At 43.8% G+C, this 11594-nt stretch overlaps 1 protein-coding gene across 3 annotated transcripts in view; it reads left to right on the top strand.

The window, feature by feature from the left end:
- The first annotated feature begins 997 nt into the window (after positions 1–997).
- The window catches only part of GPR63 (G protein-coupled receptor 63), a 30621-nt gene continuing 20024 nt past the window's right edge, over positions 998–11594 (top strand). Inside the window, exon 1 of one of the 3 annotated variants that reach the window (XM_048936722.1) lies at positions 998–2707. The gene's annotated coding sequence lies outside the window, so the exon portion shown is untranslated. The other 2 variants (XM_048936721.1, XM_048936723.1) reach the window with 2 other exon arrangements.

Here is an 11594-nt window from a genome sequence, read left to right as displayed (position 1 = left end):
GGTACAATGAGGCAGACTGAGAATTAAAGAGCCCAGGCAAGATACAGCATTTCCTAAGGGACAAAATTTATCTCTCCATACTACTGTTTTTGTTTTTGTTTCAATTGAACACTATACACAGGCTGCATAGTACTGTATGCAGAGTGCTGGGGGAGCACTAATCTCCACAGCGGCGAGTCAAAGCACAAACAAACAGTAGGATATAAAATTTGTCAATGGGATAATAAGTTCTGAAGAGATGTTTTAAGGCTGTCAAGGAAGTTCACTGCCTCTGAACAGCAAATCATTCTTACTATGTCCTTCTTGTACCTGCAGATATTTGTAGTTCCTTGAGTTGGCACTGAGAACCAGACATTGTTAGGTTTAATTACTCAAAAAATAAAAAAAGCAAAACAAAAAACAACTAAAAACACCACAGGATCATTTTAAATATGTTGGCTGCCTCTTCCACAAGATGGAGTGTAGTGATAATATCTGAGGATTTTCAAATTGAATCAGTAGATTACATCTTCCCTATCCTAGGAAAAGACTTTAAAGACTTCAGTCAACTACAGCAAAGCAAATCAGAGGCTCCTGTGGGGCAGTTGCTCACTGTTTAGTTATGCTTGTTTTAGATGGGAGGAGCTCAGATGCATCCCTAAAAACATATGGAGCTCACAGCTATTGCATTTTTTGTTTATTTGTTTTGTTTTAAACTGTCCAAAACAAGCAGTAGAACTTGGCAGCATTTTTTTCTCTCATGAAGAACTAAAGAAAAAAATAGCAAACTCATGCTCCTAGCCACTTGTTAAATACGCTCAAATAATAAATGTAATTTTACTTGGTTAAGAATTATTAACACCAGATTTCTTCCTTTGGCTTTGTGTTGCGGTTCTCAGCTCAGTCAGATAAGAGTGGTACTTCTTAAAAACCAAAGCAAGAGCAGTGGATGGAGCTGCCAGTGTTCTGCTGGTACATCGGCCTCATGTTCAAGAGACCCATTCGAAAGAACAGAAGCTTCCTTTTCCTCCCTCTCATGTTCTGAGCTCATTGCAGGTGGCTATGATCTGATACAGGGATCTGTTATTGGCTGACAGTCAGGTAAATGCAGTTTGAATAGGGAAAAGGATTGTGAAAGATTCTCCCTGACTCAGGCATCAAGCAGTTCTGTGATATAATAGAACGCAAGAGAGCTCATCTCAATTTGTGGTGTTCTAAATCTATTTAATATGATACAGCAAGTCTTGCCAAATGATATGTATTTTAATTTTGACAGTAAAACTAGTAGTTAAATTGTGTTCCAAGCACAGGAACATGCTTCCTCATGGGTTGGCTGATGTCCCGTGCCTGGTAGTGTTCAAAAGGCATTTGGACAATGCTGTCAGTAATGTGCTTAACTTTTCAACAGCCCTGAGGAGGTCAGGCAGTTGGACTGGATGATCTTTGTCTGTCCCTTCCAAATGCATTATAATGTTCTGTTCTAATTCTGTTCTAGTCTATCCTATCCTAACCTACTCTGTTTAATTGTAACTGTGGATCACAAAGACCTCAGCCACAAATTACAAGTTATAACCTTGCAATTCTCACCATCGGGAGTCCCCCAGCTCAGGTTGAGCTTGATATGGTTTTGGCCAAATCTTCCTCCTCAGAGAACAATGTGGGTTGTTCATCCATTCATGTGTGTCACTAATTAGATGACGAGGCATTTGGCTACCTTAACAGAGTCATATGCATAAAGGCATAAAGGCTTATCTTAGTCCTCAGATATTAGTCAGGGTACACACAGTGATTGTCCCACTTTGCTCTGCACTAGTGTGGTGTTACCTGGAGCACTGTGTGCAGCTTTGGGTACCACCATGTATGTGGACATAAAACTATTAGAGACCATCTGAGGGAGGGCCACAAGGATGGCACATATGCGGAGCGGCTGAGGTCCCTTGGTTTGTTCAGCTCAGAACTGAGGAGCAGAGGGGAGACTGATGGCTCTTCATGAGGGGAGTAGAGGTGCTGTGCTGAGCTCTGCTCTCTGGTGACAGCAACAGGATCAGAGGGAATGGCATGTAGCTGTGCTGAGGAAAAGGCAGGGTGGAGGTTAGGGAAAGGTTCTGCATCAGAGGGTGGTGGGCATGGAACTGGATGTCCAGAGCAGTGTCATGGCCCCAAGCTGCCAGAGTTCAAGATGCACAGGGACAACACTCAGCCACAGGATTTGAATTTTGGGTGGTGCTGTGTGTAGCCTGGGGATCCACTCAGTGATGCTTGTGGATCCCTTCCAACTCGGGATATTCTAAGATTATATGATTTTATCATTATTTCTTCCTTTACATATGGAAGAGCTGCAACATCACACCACAACACACGTTGCATTTACATCCCTGCCAGATAGGAGGTTGGAATTACTACCTCTGCCTTCAGCACCTCTCTAACCCGGCTTCCTAAGAGCGCTGCCTCCGACTCAGCAGCAGCGCACAACACGCTCAGAGGTGGGCAGTGACCGCAGACTCGCTTGGCACTGGGCTGGGGCGCACCAGACGGGTTCGAGGACGGGAACCGGGCAGCTCGGTAGAAGATCGCACACCACCTCCGCCGGCAGCTGCAACTCCGCCGAGCCGGAGCGTGCGCGCGCCCCCGGGAGGCGGAGCCCCGTGCGGATGGGCGGGACCTGGCGGCGCTGCGGCGAGCGGGACGGGCGGCCGCGGGGTGGCTGCCGCGGGCGGTCGGTCGGTCGGTCAGTCAGTCAGGCAGGCGGACGGGCGGGAGGCAGTGGGGGAGAAGAGGCGCTGGCTCGCCGCCTGCTCGCTTCTTGTCCGGCGGTTCCGTGGCGCTGCCCGTGCAGCTCAGCCGGCGCCGGAGCGCATGGGGAGGCGGCGCTGAGCGGGCTGCGCTCCGCGGGGCCGGTGGGCACGGGCAGCGGCGCCGCGAGAGAGCGATGCTCCTCACTTTCTTGCCTGCGCTGCCCTTCCTCCTCCTCTTCTACCCTTTGAAGCTTTTGTTTTCCGCGGCCGCCTCGACGGCAGGAAACTTCCCGGAGGGATGGGCTTCGTCCGGGCTCGCGCCGCGCGGGGCTCTGCAGGGCGCCGGCCACGCTGCGAGGTGAGGCGAGGCGTCGTTCGGCGGCCGGGCTGCCCCTGCCCGGGATGCTCCGAGCGACGAGAGCGGACGCGGTTCCCCGCGGGCACCGTACGGCTATGCCGGCTGCCCGCTCCGGCCGGGGGTACTGCGAGCTGCGCTAGGCCATCCCGGGCTGGGAGCTCCGAGGGAGCTGCTCGGGCTCGGGGCGGCCGGGAGGCGGCGGGACCGAACGGCCGCGGGGTCCTGCCGCCACGGCTGGGCGCTGCCCTGCGCTGCGGGGGTTCCTCCGAAGGCGGCGGGCGGGGGGGCGGCGCTTCCGGCGCGCTGCTTGGCCCCGGGGCCGGGCTCGCTCCGCGGGGCGAGCGAGGCGGCGTTGTGTCGGCATGTGGGCGTGCGGGAGGGTTGGCTGGGGACCGACTGCTGCTGGTGCTGGCAGGTACAGGGTGCTGCGGGGGCACTCCCGGAAAATAGGAGTGCCTCGCTGAATAACATCGCTTGTTCTTTCGTCTTTTCTAAACGCCTGCTCTTTTCCTTTGGATATGCAGCATGGTCTCGCGTGTGCTTGGCTTTTAAAACTCAGTAATACAGAGCAGGCTACTGTAGCTCACAGAGCACGTCGTAAAGTTCACCTCGCAGAGCAGCCCGAAGCTTTCAACAGACGGGCTGCGCGTAAGGATGCGACAGGAGCGGGCACGGTTCTGATGGCCGGGGCTGGGTACGGCTGGCACTTTCCCAGTCGTGCTCAAAGGGATTATTAACCAAAACTGTGTGTTCGTATCGGATTGGTTTGCAAAAGGGACAGTTCTGTGTAGGTTACGTAGACTCTTCCTGGATGTGTGAAGTTATGAAGGGATCTCAAAGAGTACTGCTTAATCAGCGATGTACTGACAGATCTCCGATGTCTTTTTATGGATGTTTTTTGGTTACCTGTTGTGAAAATGCGTTTGCCAGCATTGCTCTAGCCAAGTTTCCAGGATAACATCATAGATTCACTTATATTTTCAGTCTGTAAAAGCAGACTTAATAATTCTACTAATTGCAAGCCATTTCTAAATAACTTTCAATTGAAATGTCTACTGCCAGATGATTGTCCCTCAGAAACCTGGCTCCTCACACTGTTGTTGCATGACTCACTTATTAGGCAGTGGCCTCGCTGTAAGAAGGCATGTCAAATGCATGTAGAACTTTTTTAAACTAAAGAAATTTAAATTGGACAGTGGGTGTCATTAGACCATGTGTGAAGTCCGCCTGCTCCGATGGAGCAGGAACACACCAAGATGATCTCTACTCATTTCTAGTTTTCTTCTTATATTATACAAGGTGTAGGTAATTTTTGTGTGTTTCATGGTATTTGGCGTTTAAAATCTTCCTGTAAGAGTAACAACAGATAAAGCCTGGAGATGCTGGGTCTTCTACTTGTTAGTTAAATATCCCAAGATTGTTCTCTCGCCCTAAAGCCTGTTGGCATGGATTAGCCCTTGTCAGTGTTGCTGACCTTCATAGAGAGGGGAGCTGTGTAAGAGCAACTTGCTGGGACTGTTTCCTGGCTCCTGCTGCATCCAAATCATGCTCAAGGGTTGTGTGGGAGAGCTGTAGTGGGCCGGGATGTGAAGCACGCTGTGCTGGTCTGCAGCGGGTTGGCAGTCTGTGTCATCAAGTGAGCTCCATCACCTGGGAGTAGTTCCTGGTGTTGTTTGGTGCACTGATGCAGGTACCGTCTATCAGTAACTCTGTAAGTAGTCTTTCTTAAGCCTGTGCTCAGTCACAGTGATCTAATTTGCCTGCATCAAGGAGCACAGGCGTTGCAAAATACTGTTTTTCTTTGTCAGCTGCTGATACCTGCCAGGGCTGCTGCTTTCTCCTTGTGCAGGTGGGTGCAGAGGGGGCAAGTGGAGCCTTGGTGGCTTTCCTGCTTGCCCATAAAGGAGACTAAGAGATCCAGAAGATGGCACAACTTTCATCTGCCTTCAGGGAGCGTGCTTCCAATGCACTGCATATCCCAGTGGCTAGATGTGAACCCATCCATGGCCTGTGTTCTGATGTTGTTTTGATATCTTCCAAATTGTTTTGCTAACAGTACTGGGTAGAGTAACTTTCAAAAAATTCTCTAGCGAAGATTATTTACATTTAGATGCCAGCAGATATTACTACACTGTTAAAATTATTAGAGTAGATATTTAAAATAAATCTTGTGAGCCTTGGTCATTCTTGCAGTCTTTCTTTTTGACACTGAAATTGGTGCACAGTTCTGCAGTATCTTACAGATTGTTTCAATAATGAAATGCTCTGAATGTTACACTTTTTGCTGTGCTTGCTTTTTGGATATGGATATATCTAGGCTATCTCACATAATAGTCTCATAAATAATTTTCAAAGCAATTCTCAAGGATATCAGATTTAATTGTTACAAATGAAAGAAGTGAGACAAGAAGAAGCATGGCCATTTTTCTGAGGAATCTCGGTTATAGAATCCAGAAATAGAGTCTCAGATTGAAAATTGATCTGTCAGGTCACACTGCCTCTTGTAGACAAAGAAAATACTTGAGCAGAATGGTGTATTTTATCCCTGTACTTGCTAACAGCCATTATTTTGCTAACCTGGCTAGTGGTGTAGTTTGAACTTGAGGAAAATTGTTTAGTTGCTGCATTTTCAGCTGAGGATAGCTTATTTAAATCTTATGTGTGTTGTGGGACTTGGTAAGTGCTTTAAGTGCTTTCCTGAACAGGCAGTTTAAGCGGAGGTCTCTGAAATTCCATTCAATTTCATTTGAATGAAACATTAGAAAATATTAATCTCAACGTGCACTTTAGGAGAAAGGTGAGCAGTCCTTTCCTTCTCCCTTTGTGCAGAAGCGCTATTTCCGTAGGTTGTTTGCACTTGGGCATATGTTGAAGTGTTGAAGGAGTCCTATTGGTTTGAACGGCGCTTAGAGAAATCTCTTGCATAACTGTAACCTAATTTACCTCAATCTAGATGGAGATTATACAAAAGCTGTGTTTGAAAGAATGTTGTTCAGGCCACATAAGCACAGAAGTGTTTGAAAATTTAAAGCTATGAAGTGTTGGATAAGGCCTTTGGGAGCTCTGCTTTATACGATGTAGGATCCATTTTTTTTTCCCAGAGCATTTAGTGTCTAAAAACAGGCAGCCAAAATTAGTGGATGCTTTTTGCATCCCTTCCCTGATTTTCTCCTTCTTGGAGTGACTGAAATGGAGTCTGGCTTGTGTTGATTAAATATGACGTGGTAGTACACAGTAATTATAGGGAGAAGGAGTGCTGGGCCTTCTAAAGGAAGTTGGATTCCATGTGGATAAATAATATTTAGTCACATAATTAAAGACTGTGTCATAGTGTTTAATTGGATTTCTGTAACTGTTAGTCCTCAAGTCTTGTGAGCCTGACTTTCAAACCTTAGTAGCGTTTACTTTTTAACATTAAAAAGTAAATAAGAGTGTGTAGTTTTCACAATTTTTTTTCCCCCTCCCTAAAACAAGTAATTATTTTGTGGAGTGGAAGATCCCTTCCCTTGTCTTAGCAGAGTTAGAACCTGTAGATGCTGGTTTGGACTTTAGCTACCTGACCCTGTAGCCACAAGTTGTGATTCATATGTGGATAGACAAGGAAGGAAAGTAGCATGACTTATATATGGAATGTGAAGATGATTATCTCAATTTTCCCTTGTTATCTGTCAGTTTCAATGTAATATAATGTAGCTGACTTAAGAAGGATGACAAAATGCTGGGGCTTGGTTTCCATTCTGTTATCCACGTGGCAATGCTGTCTGGTGAATTTACTGTTTTCTCCACAATATTTTCCCCTTACTGCCCTATTTCTTCTGGGCTGTCTTGTTGGCCAGCTGCTTTCTGTGCTTTTCTGCCAGAACCTTCCCTTGGTTGATCTTGTGTAATTTCTAATTGCTGGTCATTTTTAATTGGGCAGTTAGAATATTTTATCTTGATCTAATCTGCAGCTATCTAGTCTCTTTGAAGTTTCTATTTTTTCTCTCACGTGATAATGCATTATGTTTTCCAGTAGGTGCCTGTATTATTATGGTTGCTGGTTTAAGAGGTAAATCTAAGCCTTCAGCCTGATGATCTGAAAGCTAGCTATCCTGTTTTGGTTTTCAGCATCATTAGGTCTATGGACCCCTGTCTGGCAAATTGAACCCCACAGACAACAGGCTTCCTTTCAGGGATCTGTTAGAAATTAGCTATGCAGTGTGGTAACACTGCTGTATTCTCAGCTGCCCTTCCAGGTACTTGTACAGTTAGTGGAGAAAAATAAGCTTGTTCAGAAAGTGGTTTATCCCAGCTGTGATTGGATTGCTGTCTGTGCCTCTGCTCTTTGTGGTGAGAACCCTGATGCCTCTATTAGCCTTGCTATCCACCTATTAGGACAGCTAATATTAGGGAAATTAATTCTTAGTGAGCACCTTTGCAAACATCTATTTTATTGTCGTTATTCAGTATATGGTAGCGTTCCTTATTTAAAACCCTCTCTAAAGGAGCAAAAGTTCATTTTGATGTGTGCTTCTCAACGTTGTTTATCCCTGTAGTATCTCAGTTCTTCAGGAGCATCATGTTATTCATTACTTCACTGTCTCATGCAAGCTTTCTCTTCAAAAACATTTATGTAATAGACACAGATTTACAGGAAAAAGTTCGCAGACAGAACTGTCTTCCATTTGAGTTTTGGAAATGAGGGGAAAATTGCAACAAACGAGGAGGAAGTGTAAATTTTAAATACAAATGGAAAAAATAATACTCCTATCTTTCTAAAGCTATAAAGAACTCAGTACTTGATACTTCCTGAAATGATTATTGATGCACGTTTTCTGCGTCAGTGTAACTCGCTGAATTACTCCTTACAGAGTATTGTACAAGGTTCGTTGTGTGTAACGATAGAAAAGGTATGTGAAAAACAGATGACTTTTTCTTTGTCAAATGTGAAAAGTAATTTCAAAACACACAATATTATATGTTGATTCAAATCTTCTATGGATAGTATTTACTCCAGCAAGCCTTCTATTGATCACTTTGGTTTAGAATCTTCTGTCTGTTGCCATTTCTAAGTTTTCTCAAGACTTTTCTTTCTGGAATTGTACATGCTTTTTGCGGATGCGTTTAGAAATGCATGCACATAATGCATTCATGGTATTTTTATTTCTGCACCTCTAAGTGTATGTGTATGTATTCTATATATACATAAACTCTAAACTGAAGTAATTATTTCAAGCTGTATTCCTATCCAAATTTCTTGTTCTTCCTCTTACTATCAAAATCATTTTAAGAAACAAACTAAGAATCTCTGAAATGAACTCTAACCTTTGTACATCTAGCTACATGAAGCATCCAAAGAATGTGTGCAGGATGTTGGTAGTTAAATTCCTCGAAAGTGCTCACTGGTACCTCAGAACTTTGTGTGCATGTATTGAGTACTCTGGACGAATTTGTGTGTGGCGTGGAGAGGAATTACCACATTTGGTGCCAAACCAACTGGCTAGCAGTGGACCTTCCCACCTCTTGCCTTATCTCTGATTTGAAATGTACATGAGTTGGTAGAGCTGAAAAATTAATTCCGTCCTTCACACTCCCAAATCTTCAGCATGTCTGCTCAAGCGCCCAGTGTGTCATTTATGATAAAGAGGTGGCATTTAAAATAAATGTAGCAATATTTAATGCTGACTCTCAAAGGCATGTTCAGAGTATTTATAACAGGGAGAGGTTGTGCTATGCCTTACTAGTATTGGGACATCTGCATCTGCCATAAGAAATTTTCATTGAATTTATAATGAGGATAGAGATGGGGCTAACCTAAATTAAAAACCTTTTCCCTCCTCGTTCCCCCTTTTCTTTCTTTTTTTTTAAGATAAGGCAGATTCAGACTGCAGGCATCTTTCCTAGAAATATCAAATCAAAGCATAACATTTCAGGTAATAGCACTTAGGCTGTTAGACTGCTAGATCCAAATGAGCTGGATTACATCCGTGTTTTCAAGGCCACCACAAATAATAGACTTGAAAAAGCATCTCCACAGTACACTGGCAGTACAGGGATGTGCTCCTAGCTGTTGTCAGCAAGGCTGAAATCAGTCCTCATATATTCTGTCAGGTTTCCCCGCTGTTTTCCAAGTCTGTCTCTGTTCCTGGGTGGGACACACCTATGAAGCATTATGCAGCTGTTACATAGAAATATATCACTGAACCAATTGTTTAGACAGTTCAGATGCATACAGGCAGATGTAGTTACTTAGATAAGTAGAAATCATATGCTGTACTGTTAAGAAACAAGGTAACTGTTTCAGGTATCTGTTTTAGCTTAGATTACTTTTGCTTTCCAGAAATAATAATGTCTGACCACTGACCAAGCTGACTACTTCAGTTCTCTGTTGAAATTAGCTGAGATCAGTCTCAGCCTTAGTAGGAAGGATATGGCTGGTGGGGAACAACAAAGCATTATTAAAGGAAACAATCTGTTGTCATATCTTAAGATGGGGTTTCTTATTGATGAGTGCTTCATGCAGTTTGTGAGATGTTGTCCAAAGGGCTTCTCAGTTTGCTGCTCAGTGTGGGAAGTGGCAACAGATCTGGGTCCAAAGAGCTGTCATCTACACAGCAAAGAGATTACATGCGTTTTGAAAATGATTTCACAAAGCAAGTTTAATCAACTATATTCATTAGTTAATCTGCGATTGATAGATAACCTTCTGAGATCTTGCTGTGGTCACTCATACAATGTAGAAGTTGTTACATACAAATTATTCTTTATTAATATTTGTGAATTCGAGCTGTTAGGTTGGAACTGAATTTCATTTGCTGGTTGGAGTTGCCAAATTTATGCAAAATGATGTACGTGCAAGATGCATTCTGCTATTTTAAGTTGTATCTGTTCTTCCTGGTAGGAGATGTCCTGGTGGCATTCACTGTTTCATCTTAACTTGGCTGCATCACTGCAGAATTGCTTGTCATCCTCCAGTCTCAAAACTGATTTTCCTGACTATTTTAGCTCTTACCTAAAGTTTTTGGGTGAGTACAGTAACAAATTACTTCAGCAAGTGGCTGAAAAATATTTTGATAAAGACTGTTGCCTTGAGTCACAAATTAGGGTTGAGCTGGATCCACACAAGGTTCAAACTGTTCTGTGGGCTAGCCTGAAGTTGTGGCATGCATGGTCACAGTTGGACAGTGCTTTCTAATGCGGGACATCATCTCTGACATAAAGTTGGTGTGCATAATCTCTCCTTCAGCGCGAGGGATCAGGGTCTTCAGCAGCTTTGCTTAGGACCGCGATGTCGAGGAATTGATGCTGTTGTAACATCACTTTCAACTTGGAAGTCGAAAGACTGCATGCTGTTTGCAGTACGTGAACCACTGATTCAAGTGATGGGGAATTTGCATCTGAGTGTGTTCTTTAAGAACGTTATTGCCTTTTGGATTCATTTATGTGCTTGCTAATCACAGTGACTAGATGCTGTTCAAAATATAAATGTTTTTGAGGCTATTTCCGGTGTACAGGAGGATATGGTTTAGGAATTTAGCTTTCTGCAGCCAGATGGATTATAGCGTTGCTAAGGAAACAGACTATAAATGAAGTGGCAGCTGAGTGTCCCTAGAACATCAGACTGCTTGAAGCTGGTATTTTAAACTCTTTTAGGTGTGTAGATAAATTGATGATGCGATGAGAAGTTAATTTCCTGCATTTTACACTTCATTAATTTTCATTGCTTTGTTAGTATTTACAAAAGATACCTTAAATTCCCACACAGCCATCCTGGTGTGTGGGTCACTGAATAAAAAATTGCTGTTAAAATTAGAAAGTGGACAAAAACTTTACAGTAAAGCGGATCCTAAAGTAGACATTAAAACTACAGAACAGCAGGTAGATAACGGTTTAGAAAAGGCCTCGCAGCCTCACGGTCCTACTGAAAACCCAAGACTATGAAATAAGCTGGTATTGTTTCAACTTTGTGGGAAAGAGTAAAAGCTACTCTGGACCTGATGAAGTCATAAATCTGGAGCTTCATGTATAAGCTATAAAACATGTGTATTTTACTTGGCTGCTGCCATTGACTGAACAAGGAGAAGGCAGGAACCTGAGCTGTGAGTAGCCCAAATATTTACAAACCTTCAAAAAGGGCATATAGGTGGGTTGTAGGTGCTCCCCTTCCCACTTAACCTAAGTGGTAATTTAAGAGGTAGTAAACCACATGCTTGTTTCACAATTTCTTGCTTTGCTCCTAAGTGCCTTGTCTTCCTGCAGTTAAAGTCCTTTCCTTGCAAGCTGGGTGGGGTTGGAAACACTGACTGACTAGAATAACTGGTGCTATTCATTTTCTCAGCATTGTGTGAGTTGTGGCTTAATGCATGAGGAATAAGTAGTCTGTATCCAATAGGAAACATTTAGGATTACACTCGCTTTCAAACAAAAGCCTCAAAGTGACAGTAGAAGATAGGCAGTGAAGGGCAGCACAGAAACAGGGGAGTCTGCTCTGCTGCTTTGAAATTATATCCTGTGCATACATGGGTGTAAATTACAGTGTATGA

This window comes from Lagopus muta, chromosome 2, assembly GCF_023343835.1.
Source record: "Lagopus muta isolate bLagMut1 chromosome 2, bLagMut1 primary, whole genome shotgun sequence".
NCBI lineage: Eukaryota > Metazoa > Chordata > Aves > Galliformes > Phasianidae > Lagopus > Lagopus muta.
Note: the sequence above shows the minus strand (reverse complement) of the source record. Positions and strands in the feature narration are given on the sequence as shown.